The sequence below is a fragment of the Triturus cristatus genome, chromosome 2_1, assembly GCF_964204655.1.
Source record: "Triturus cristatus chromosome 2_1, aTriCri1.1, whole genome shotgun sequence".
In the NCBI taxonomy this organism is placed as follows: domain Eukaryota; kingdom Metazoa; phylum Chordata; class Amphibia; order Caudata; family Salamandridae; genus Triturus; species Triturus cristatus.
This window is the reverse complement of record NC_140581.1, coordinates 918661561-918674511: the sequence shown is the minus strand read 5'-3', so window position 1 is coordinate 918674511 and position 12951 is coordinate 918661561.

Genomic DNA, 12951 nt, shown 5'->3' with positions numbered 1-12951 from the left:
TCCTGCTAGTTTATTGGTTAGGATTGAACCAAGGATCTTTCTAGAAGATAAGCAATTCCGGGTCGATTGGAGTTACATCGCTAATAAATGTACCCGGGATTGGCTCATCTTAATTATTCAGACGGCAAAAAGGCTGAGTGACGCCCTATTGAAGGAGATTCTTGATTTAGAGGAGGTAATAAAAAATGACACAACCCTCACTGATACAAAGGATCATCTACAAAGAATCCAAGAAGACTTGACCGAATATAAAAACTATATGGTCAATCAGAAAATTAAGGGACTCAAAAGAAATCTAGAGAGGTACACACATGAGTGGGCTTTCCCTTATGTGGATGATAAACACTATCAGGCAAGCAGTGAGAGTATTCCTCCATCTAGATATCAGAGAGGGGGGCGTCAACAACCTAGGAGAACACCTGGGAATTGGACCTTTGATAACACCTCCAGCGAGGACGATGAGGCAGCTCCACCTACAGCCCAGGGGAAGGTCAGATTCAATTTGGAACCACAGGCCAATCAAGAACTTGACTCCCTGATTCGTTCTTTTTTGGGCCAGGCTCAACAAGGCAACAGAGGGGGAGGTCACAGGGGACGGGGCAGAGCCAGACAGAACCAGTCTCAGAACTGGCAGATGTTTTCCCCGCGCCAAACTCGCAGCCGAGGTCGAGCCCCGATGTAGATGTGAACAACATTGTTGTGAACCTTTCAGGACATGAACTAACAGCAGGTCAATTGAAAGTACTGAACCGTGGCCTGGGGTATGTTCCAACTCCCAAACATGACTCTTTTAGATGCCGGACCGAACTCCATGAAATGGTGAGAAAAATCAAGATCAAAAAATTCTTTGCAAATAAAGAACAGACTCCTGCTTCAGTTTTTTCCACGGATTTACACCGTCCCTCCCAGTTTTGTCCACCATTATCCTCAGTTGGTCCTGAAGTGGTAGTTTTTGAGAACAAGGTTCTGAATGAGATCAGACTTCTGGAGGAATCACAACAGGCCAACACCTTTAACAACATGAGCAGATTAGATTGGGCTGCAGTCAAATCCTTACAAGATAACACTGCACTCACCATCAAATCTGCTGATAAAGGGGGCGCTGTGGTTCTTATGAATACCAGCGACTATGAGGCGGAAGTTCTGAGGTTGTTGAGCGACAGGAGGAACTACCGTCCTCTTGCACGTGATCCCACGGCTGAACTGCTACAACAGATCACCACCATTGTGGCACAGGCGCGGGAGAAGAAGTGGATCACTGTGAAAGAGGCGGAGTTCCTCGTCAACGCCAACCCCAGGACACCGGCATTCTATATTCTGCCGAAGATTCATAAGGCCCAGCGCCCACCCCCAGGCCGTCCCATTGTATCGGGCATAGCCTCGGTATTGGAGCCCCTCTCCCAGTTTTCTGATTTCTTCCTCAGGGAATCTGTAATCACCCAACGGTCGTATGTGCAGGATACTACCGATATCCTCAACATCATTAATGAGATGGACTTTGATCCCTCCCAGCAGTTACTTGTGACCATCGACATCGAGTCCTTGTATACTAGAATCCCCCAGGACGCGACGCTGGTGGCAGCAGCTCGCGCCCTGGGGGCCCAGGAGTGGTTCTACGACACTCCCCAGTCCTTTGTCATGCAATGTGTGGAGTTGGCCCTCACCCGTAACTATTTCTGTCACAAGGATGCCCTGTATTTACAGATCTCGGGGACATCGATGGGCGCCACATTTGCGCTGAGCCTGGCGTGTATTTACGTCGGCCAATTCGAGGAACACTACCTTGACCACCCCTCTAATCCCTTCCAGGGGCACATTTGCCTCTGGAAGAGATATATAGATGATGTTCTATGTATTTGGAGGGGCACTTAACAACATCTCTGTGAGTTTCTGGAATGGCTGAATTCACTTGACATCTGTTTAAAATTTACCTGGCAGTACAGTAGGGAGGTGGCTACATACCTCGACCTTGATATCACTGTGGTGAATGATAAACTCAGTACCAGCGTTCATCACAAGCCCACTGATAAAAACTCATTATTGCACTACCAGTCGTACCACCCCAGAGCTCTGAGGGACAACCTCCCGGTGGGTCAGTTTCTGAGATACCGCAGAAACTGTTCCTCTACATCTGACTATTTACATCAATCAGAGGTGTTGAGCATGAAATTGGAACAACGTGCGTACCCTAAGAAAATCATCACCAGAGCCCGCAAAAGGGCTCACAATACACCTAGGGAGGCATTGCTGGAGAGGAACAAGAAGGAAGCAAGGGAGAGTTTGCCAGTGGTTCTTACATTTGACCCGTTGTCTAATAAGATCAGACAAATAATCAAGCGACATTGGTCACTGTTATCCACCAGTGACTTTCAAATGCCCCAGCCCAGATTTGCATTTAAAAGGACTCAAAACCTTAAGGATAGACTGGTGCATACAAGACCTGCCCATGTTCAGAAGAACGTAAGTCTTCCTCCAGGACACCATCCCTGTGGGAGCTGTTCAGTGTGCGAACTGACGGAGAAAACAACTGAGATTACACTAGGTAGTGGGAGGACCTGGTTTCTCCGTCAGTTTACCAATTGTAATACATGCCATGTAATTTACAGACTGACATGCCCATGCGGACTACATTACATTGGTCTTACATCCAGAAAGGTCAAGGTACGCATACAGGAACATCTGAGCACGATTAGGGCTGGCAAGCTCACTACACGACTGGTTCAACACTATAAAGACCAGCAACATCAATTTGGATCCTTAAAGTGGGTCATTCTGGAGAAAGTTTGGGGCGACATGGGTGAAATTGACAAGAGATTGGCCGTGAAGGAGGCCCGCTGGATCTTTACTGAGAAGGTGGACACTATTGGTCTTAATGACCAAATTGAGTGGAACAAAGTAAGCAGATAGGTGGTTATTACCGAGCTGAGTACAACATCATGTAATTATGAACATACTACCTTCACTTACCCTTGATGGTCCATTGTTAATGTAGTTTTGCCCTTGCAAAGTAAAGTTGTATGTTCCCTAATGATCTGGCTGAGATTCACCTGCTCCCCGTTGTTTTCACCGGGTAACAAACGGGCTATGTGTTTAGATTTCTCCATGGCATTATTGGCGGGGCGTTGTATGTAAAATGTTAATGGTGCACATATGCGCTCCACTTTGCATTCTGGAGGCCTCTTAACTTTTCCCTAATTTTTCCCTTGTTATCATTTGCGGACTGACTTCCTCTTATTATACACTACATCGATCCCTGGCAAGATGGCTGCCATGCTGTTCCTTTTTCAAGCCTAGATCTGCTTGTAGACTGGTTTGGAGTAGGATTACGTCCTTCATATATGGGACGCTACCCTGTTGGATTTGGGCACATGATTGCAACCATTTGGCATAATCACCAACTACTCTGTCGCTAGAGTAGTTTGTTCCATTTGATTTCGAAATGACTCGAAATCGGGATCCTCGACCACTTCAAGATGGCCGCGGCATTCATCAATGTAGATTGATACAATCCGGGGACTCGCGTAGTCTCGCGAGATGGCGCTAGAGCCTCCCTTTGAAAATAGACACAGTCGTGCTGTCAGTTGCTCCAGTGTTGAGGTACCGCCTGGGTGTACAAGTGACAGGGTAAGTCGGGGGTGTATGAGTGACGGGGAAAAAAACGCTGTTTACACCCTCTGTTCTTGCGTGGCTGTTGCGTTATGTGGAGACCATGTTTTTTTTATATATTTTGTGAGCGTGGCATGAACAAGACGGTTTTCATCTTTGAAGTCATGACGCTACCCTGTTTGATTTGGGCTCATGATCGCAACCTTATGGCATAATCACCTACTACTCTGTCGCTAGAGTAGTTTGTTCCATTTGATTTCGAAATAACTCGAAATCGGGATCCTCGACCACTTCAAGATGGCCGCGGCATTCATCAGTATAGATTGATACAATCCGGGGACTCGCGTAGTCTCGCGAGATGGCGCTAGAGCCACCCTTTGAAAATAGACACAGTCGCGCTGTTAGTTGCTCCAGTGTTGAGGTACCGCCTGTGTGTACAAGTGACAGGGTAAGCCTGGGGTGTATGAGCCACTGAAAAAAACGCTGTTTGCACCCTCTGTTTTTGCGTGGCTGTTGCGGTATGTAGAGACCATGGTTTATACATTTTGTAAGCATGGCATGAATAAGACGGTTTTCATCTTTGAAGTCAGGCGAGCTGTGTAAACGGTAGCGGTAACGAATTGTGCTGATGTGATACATCAGATTTTAACGGGTCAGTCGTTGTAAGGACAAATGATGGAGTAGAACTACCAAACTGCGAGGTGAAAGATCTTTTAGAGATCGAGGAAGAGTAAACACACAGAGATTGTGCCGGATAAAACCAGGTATAGATGGTCTATACATTTTTTCCACAGGTGCAGGCACCAACGACGGTCGTGCTTTGCAGAGCAGGAAGGCGATAGTACTAAGTTTAGAACGCCCCTGCGACTGGTTGGTGGCTGGTATGTGGGCCCATAGCCCCAACTAGGTAATGAATTAAAGCTTGTTACCATCACCACCTTCAGGATGGTCAGTGAATACATCCCTCTCCGTACTGATTATGCTGTATGTTTGTCTATTTGTGTTTGTCAGTCCTTTTAAAGGTGTGTGTCCAGAGAAGGTGATCCTTGACCCCTTCTTGCCCTGATGAATTTGCCACAAATTTTATTGGCAATGAAACATGTTGGCCGTCATTATTAAGGTATGCAACATGCAGTGTTTTTAAACAGGGGGATAGACTCCTAACCAGAATAAAACAATTATTTGAGAGTCTATATACCCTCACCAATTCTTATTGTCGTTGTCTGCACAGTTTATGTGTTTCTTTGTTTTTCACACTACACTGTCTTGTGTTATGTGTTTTTCCACTGGACACTGCACACTTTTTTCTTGAGAGAGAGTGACCGATGATGAAATAAACGTGGGCAAGCTGGTGAGAACCAACCAGTAGCTCCTCTGGTGGTGCGCACGTGAGGTACTCTCTCTCTCTCTACACATTTTTTCACCTCTTTACAATTGAGGGTTTCTGTAGAGTGTATCTTTTTGTGGACTGACTGCACATTCTCCTTTTTTCTCACTTTTCTTATCCACCTAACTTTTTAAATTTGTAGCATTCTGGATGGGTTGTCTCCATACAATATAAATGAATGTTGGAGGTTTGTGATAAAACACACTTCCTCCTACCTAGTCCAGAATAACAAGGAAATTTTTGCTACAGTGTGCCAGTACTTTGTTGTTGAAACTATTGTTGATTGGAGGGCGTTCTGGCACGTTTTTCCCTCTCTAGCTCCTTTTGTGATTGAATACGTTGAACGGCGGATCAGCCGTGAGAGCTTACACTAGATGTTTTTTTTAAAAATTCCTGTCAACATCAGCTGATGTGTTTCTGGCCTGGGATTGTGTTTACTCACTGTAGACCGCAGTATATATCCACTGCTGGTCTTTGTTGGTGCCTGCAACTGTGAAAAACTCCCTTTACCCGTTTTTGGTTTTGCCTTAGGGGGCGTTACCACTAAGAGGATCTCTTTCTCTTTCTCTCTCTTCTTTCTTCAGACTTCTTGATTGAGGGGAGTTGATTGTGTTAAGAATGGATCGAAATTGTCTGGCTTTTACGGATGACCAGATTGCGGCCATTCTGTCTGGCCCCTCACTTTTTCCTGATTCATCCCTATCAAATACACTTTCTGCTAGAGAGGAATGGGAGAAGTTAAGTGGCTTAAAGAAAAGGCAGGTGAGGGTTGCATTGCATGGGGCCCTAATGACCGAATACTACCGGGCAGGGGCTGCTCCTGCTAGTTTATTGGTTAGGATTGAACCAAGGATCTTTCTAGAAGATAAGCAATTCCGGGTCGATTGGAGTTACATCGCTAATAAATGTACCCGGGATTGGCTCATCTTAATTATTCAGACGGCAAAAAGGCTGAGTGACGCCCTATTGAAGGAGATTCTTGATTTAGAGGAGGTAATAAAAAATGACACAACCCTCACTGATACAAAGGATCATCTACAAAGAATCCAAGAAGACTTGACCGAATATAAAAACTATATGGTCAATCAGAAAATTAAGGGACTCAAAAGAAATCTAGAGAGGTACACACATGAGTGGGCTTTCCCTTATGTGGATGATAAACACTATCAGGCAAGCAGTGAGAGTATTCCTCCATCTAGATATCAGAGAGGGGGGCGTCAACAACCTAGGAGAACACCTGGGAATTGGACCTTTGATAACACCTCCAGCGAGGACGATGAGGCAGCTCCACCTACAGCCCAGGGGAAGGTCAGATTCAATTTGGAACCACAGGCCAATCAAGAACTTGACTCCCTGATTCGTTCTTTTTAGGGCCAGGCTCAACAAGGCAACAGAGGGGGAGGTCACAGGGGACGGGGCAGAGCCAGACAGAACCCGTCTCAGAACTGGCAGATGTTTTCCCCGCGCCAAACTCGCAGCCGAGGTCGAGCCCCGATGTAGATGTGAACAACATTGTTGTGAACCTTTCAGGACATGAACTAACAGCAGGTCAATTGAAAGTACTGAACCGTGGCCTGGGGTATGTTCCAACTCCCAAACATGACTCTTTTAGATGCCGGACCGAACTCCATGAAATGGTGAGAAAAATCAAGATCAAAAAATTCTTTGCAAATAAAGAACAGACTCCTGCTTCAGTTTTTTCCACGGATTTACACCGTCCCTCCCAGTTTTGTCCACCATTATCCTCAGTTGGTCCTGAGGTGGTAGTTTTTGAGAACAAGGTCCTGAATGAGATCAGACTTCTGGAGGAATCACAACAGGCCAACACCTTTAACAACATGAGCAGATTAGATTGGGCTGCAGTCAAATCCTTACAAGATAACACTGCACTCACCATCAAATCTGCTGATAAAGGGGGCGCTGTGGTTCTTATGAATACCAGCGACTATGAGGCGGAAGTTCTGAGGTTGTTGAGCGACAGGAGGAACTACCGTCCTCTTGCACGTGATCCCACGGCTGAACTGCTACAACAGATCACCACCATTGTGGCACAGGCGCGGGAGAAGAAGTGGATCACTGTGAAAGAGGCGGAGTTCCTCGTCAACGCCAACCCCAGGACACCGGCATTCTATATTCTGCCGAAGATTCATAAGGCCCAGCGCCCACCCCCAGGCCGTCCCATTGTATCGGGCATAGCCTCGGTATTGGAGCCCCTCTCCCAGTTTTCTGATTTCTTCCTCAGGGAATCTGTAATCACCCAACGGTCGTATGTGCAGGATACTACCGATATCCTCAACATCATCAATGAGATGGACTTTGATCCCTCCCAGCAGTTACTTGTGACCATCGACATCGAGTCCTTGTATACTAGAATCCCCCAGGACGCGACGCTGGTGGCAGCAGCTCGCGCCCTGGGGGCCCAGGAGTGGTTCTACGACACTCCCCAGTCCTTTGTCATGCAATGTGTGGAGTTGGCCCTCACCCGTAACTATTTCTGTCACAAGGATGCCCTGTATTTACAGATCTCGGGGACATCGATGGGCGCCACATTTGCGCTGAGCCTGGCGTGTATTTACGTCGGCCAATTCGAGGAACACTACCTTGACCACCCCTCTAATCCCTTCCAGGGGCACATTTGCCTCTGGAAGAGATATATAGATGATGTTCTATGTATTTGGAGGGGCACTTAACAACATCTCTGTGAGTTTCTGGAATGGCTGAATTCACTTGACATCTGTTTAAAATTTACCTGGCAGTACAGTAGGGAGGTGGCTACATACCTCGACCTTGATATCACTGTGGTGAATGATAAACTCAGTACCAGCGTTCATCACAAGCCCACTGATAAAAACTCATTATTGCACTACCAGTCGTACCACCCCAGAGCTCTGAGGGACAACCTCCCGGTGGGTCAGTTTCTGAGATACCGCAGAAACTGTTCCTCTACATCTGACTATTTACATCAATCAGAGGTGTTGAGCATGAAATTGGAACAACGTGCGTACCCTAAGAAAATCATCACCAGAGCCCGCAAAAGGGCTCACAATACACCTAGGGAGGCATTGCTGGAGAGGAACAAGAAGGAAGCAAGGGAGAGTTTGCCAGTGGTTCTTACATTTGACCCGTTGTCTAATAAGATCAGACAAATAATCAAGCGACATTGGTCACTGTTATCCACCAGTGACTTTCAAATGCCCCAGCCCAGATTTGCATTTAAAAGGACTCAAAACCTTAAGGATAGACTGGTGCATACAAGACCTGCCCATGTTCAGAAGAACGTAAGTCTTCCTCCAGGACACCATCCCTGTGGGAGCTGTTCAGTGTGCGAACTGACGGAGAAAACAACTGAGATTACACTAGGTAGTGGGAGGACCTGGTTTCTCCGTCAGTTTACCAATTGTAATACATGCCATGTAATTTACAGACTGACATGCCCATGCGGACTACATTACATTGGTCTTACATCCAGAAAGGTCAAGGTACGCATACAGGAACATCTGAGCACGATTAGGGCTGGCAAGCTCACTACACGACTGGTTCAACACTATAAAGACCAGCAACATCAATTTGGATCCTTAAAGTGGGTCATTCTGGAGAAAGTTTGGGGCGACATGGGTGAAATTGACAAGAGATTGGCCGTGAAGGAGGCCCGCTGGATCTTTACTGAGAAGGTGGACACTATTGGTCTTAATGACCAAATTGAGTGGAACAAAGTAAGCAGATAGGTGGTTATTACCGAGCTGAGTACAACATCATGTAATTATGAACATACTACCTTCACTTACCCTTGATGGTCCATTGTTAATGTAGTTTTGCCCTTGCAAAGTAAAGTTGTATGTTCCCTAATGATCTGGCTGAGATTCACCTGCTCCCCGTTGTTTTCACCGGGTAACAAACGGGCTATGTGTTTAGATTTCTCCATGGCATTATTGGCGGGGCGTTGTATGTAAAATGTTAATGGTGCACATATGCGCTCCACTTTGCATTCTGGAGGCCTCTTAACTTTTCCCTAATTTTTCCCTTGTTATCATTTGCGGACTGACTTCCTCTTATTATACACTACATCGATCCCTGGCAAGATGGCTGCCATGCTGTTCCTTTTTCAAGCCTAGATCTGCTTGTAGACTGGTTTGGAGTAGGATTACGTCCTTCATATATGGGACGCTACCCTGTTGGATTTGGGCACATGATTGCAACCATTTGGCATAATCACCAACTACTCTGTCGCTAGAGTAGTTTGTTCCATTTGATTTCGAAATGACTCGAAATCGGGATCCTCGACCACTTCAAGATGGCCGCGGCATTCATCAATGTAGATTGATACAATCCGGGGACTCGCGTAGTCTCGCGAGATGGCGCTAGAGCCTCCCTTTGAAAATAGACACAGTCGTGCTGTCAGTTGCTCCAGTGTTGAGGTACCGCCTGGGTGTACAAGTGACAGGGTAAGTCGGGGGTGTATGAGTGACGGGGAAAAAAACGCTGTTTACACCCTCTGTTCTTGCGTGGCTGTTGCGTTATGTGGAGACCATGTTTTTTTTATATATTTTGTGAGCGTGGCATGAACAAGACGGTTTTCATCTTTGAAGTCATGACGCTACCCTGTTTGATTTGGGCTCATGATCGCAACCTTATGGCATAATCACCTACTACTCTGTCGCTAGAGTAGTTTGTTCCATTTGATTTCGAAATACCTCGAAATCGGGATCCTCGACCACTTCAAGATGGCCGCGGCATTCATCAGTATAGATTGATACAATCCGGGGACTCGCGTAGTCTCGCGAGATGGCGCTAGAGCCACCCTTTGAAAATAGACACAGTCGCGCTGTTAGTTGCTCCAGTGTTGAGGTACCGCCTGGGTGTACAAGTGACAGGGTAAGCCTGGGGTGTATGAGCCACTGAAAAAAACGCTGTTTGCACCCTCTGTTTTTGCGTGGCTGTTGCGGTATGTAGAGACCATGGTTTATACATTTTGTAAGCATGGCATGAATAAGACGGTTTTCATCTTTGAAGTCAGGCGAGCTGTGTAAACGGTAGCGGTAACGAATTGTGCTGATGTGATACATCAGATTTTAACGGGTCAGTCGTTGTAAGGACAAATGATGGAGTAGAACTACCAAACTGCGAGGTGAAAGATCTTTTAGAGATCGAGGAAGAGTAAACACACAGAGATTGTGCCGGATAAAACCAGGTATAGATGGTCTATACATTTTTTCCACAGGTGCAGGCACCAACGACGGTCGTGCTTTGCAGAGCAGGAAGGCGATAGTACTAAGTTTAGAACGCCCCTGCGACTGGTTGGTGGCTGGTATGTGGGCCCATAGCCCCAACTAGGTAATGAATTAAAGCTTGTTACCATCACCACCTTCAGGATGGTCAGTGAATACATCCCTCTCCGTACTGATTATGCTGTATGTTTGTCTATTTGTGTTTGTCAGTCCTTTTAAAGGTGTGTGTCCAGAGAAGGTGATCCTTGACCCCTTCTTGCCCTGATGAATTTGCCACAAATTTTATTGGCAATGAAACATGTTGGCCGTCATTATTAAGGTATGCAACATGCAGTGTTTTTAAACAGGGGGATAGACTCCTAACCAGAATAAAACAATTATTTGAGAGTCTATATACCCTCACCAATTCTTATTGTCGTTGTCTGCACAGTTTATGTGTTTCTTTGTTTTTCACACTACACTGTCTTGTGTTATGTGTTTTTCCACTGGACACTGCACACTTTTTTCTTGAGAGAGAGTGACCGATGATGAAATAAACGTGGGCAAGCTGGTGAGAACCAACCAGTAGCTCCTCTGGTGGTGCGCACGTGAGGTACTCTCTGTCTCTCTACACATTTTTTCACCTCTTTACAATTGAGGGTTTCTGTAGAGTGTATCTTTTTGTGGACTGACTGCACATTCTCCTTTTTTCTCACTTTTCTTATCCACCTAACTTTTTAAATTTGTAGCATTCTGGATGGGTTGTCTCCATACAATATAAATGAATGTTGGAGGTTTGTGATAAAACACACTTCCTCCTACCTAGTCCAGAATAACAAGGACATTTTTGCTACAGTGTGCCAGTACTTTGTTGTTGAAGCCATTCCTACAGTAACAGGGCTTATGATGGGGATAAAACACGTGTGACACAACCACATGCAGGGGACAGTAGACAAAAAGAGTACCGCAAGTCCTCAGTAGCGGGCTCTCCAATCCGCAAAATGACAAAAAGCATCACTGGCCAATTTCACTCACCACCTCCACGGCCACACAAGGTACACAGGCCGATGATTCGCCCAGTAAGGGCCACCACTAGTGCATGTAGAACGAGCCAGTGTCTGAAATGCGTCGTAGAGGACGGGGGGAAGCAGGCAGGAAAGCCCCCAACTTATAGTGAGTCCTGATAAGTGACACTACTCCCGCAGGGTTTATTTACAGGGGGCCCCCACAGACCACAGTTCACTTGGTACACCAAACCAGAGGGAACGAGGGACCCGAACGGCCCGACCCGTACCAATCAGGAGGGGGAGGCACAAAATGGCGACAGCGCCAAATGCTGTTGTGATCCTCAAGGTCCAAATGGCGAAGCACCATGGGGGGAGGCGGGAACCCAGATCCAGCCCACAGCACTCACCTCCACACAGGCGTTCAGTCGTATGGTTGGCCGATATCTTGTAGGACCCCAAGGTCTGAATTCCTCGATGTTCACCGCAACTCCCGAGAGCACTGAAGCGGTGCATCCGCAAACAATACTGGATCCACGGGGGTCTCATGAGTGGCACTGCCACGGGGGTTGTAGAAACACGGCCGACGTGACTCCGGATGCCACACTGGGTATCAGCTCGCAGCCCGCCGCGGAGAGCCGTGCGACGTCACGGCCGATGCTCCATCTCCGCAGCGGCTCAGGACGTTGGGACCGAGTTCTTCGGGTCCCGACCATCAATTCGCTTCGCTCGAACGGCAAGTGAGAAGGATTGCCAAGGGGTCTCAGTCGTTCATGCAAGAGCACGCAAACGGATGTTAGTGACGGATATGGGGGATTTTAGTTATGCTGGCGGCCGGAGCTCTACACAAAGGCGGCCATCTTGGGTGTTGGCAACCCACGCCCCCCCCCCCCAGTTTTTGTTTTTATAACATGTGGCCCAGCAGTTAAATTGTTACATCAGTGGTTGTGTATTTGGCGTGGAATGCTCCTGTTTTTCTTTATTTGACCAAAAGCATGTTTCTTCATTCTTTGAATGCACTTTCGGAACTGAAAGACTCCTCTCTCCTTGAGGCTATAGTTCTTAGGAATGTCACCATACTGAAAATCAGAGCGGTGGGACAACTCCAACCAATGAATTATGATACACAATGATTTATTTGTGCTGTTTAATTTTAAATTATGTTTTTTCGCATTTTTTTAGATGTTGAACGCACTTATATGATACTCAACACTGAGCTTCAAGTATTATTCATCAAAGAAACGTGGCTAAATGATGCTGATGTTAATGACTTAATATGTATCACTTTGGCTCCTCTTCACTTTCTGATCATATCCCTAATTAGACCCAGTAAAGAGAGAAGTAGGTGGTGCCTCTCAATCTGTAAGCTTGAACTGTCTGCCGTTGACAGAGCTACTGTATCTAGTACACATATTCTTGGAGTGCGATTTGGATGAGCCCACTCCAAACCTCTGGCTTTTGTGTTCTTCATCTTATAGCATTTGGCTTGAGGTATTGTAAATCAAATCTTAGTTCAACACAAAGATCAGCAGCGGCCCTTGCAGGTAAGAGGGAGTGGGCCGGGTGGGAAGGGTGGATTTTGACAGATGATGACGAGGGAAAATGTACTATTTATTTAAATTTATCTTGAGGTGGTCTGTCGAATACTCCCCCAACCTAGGCCTACCGCCCCACCGCTCTTACCTGCATGAGCCACACCTGCCAAAGGTAATTGGCTCTCTCACCTCATACCATAGGATGTTTGTGTGTC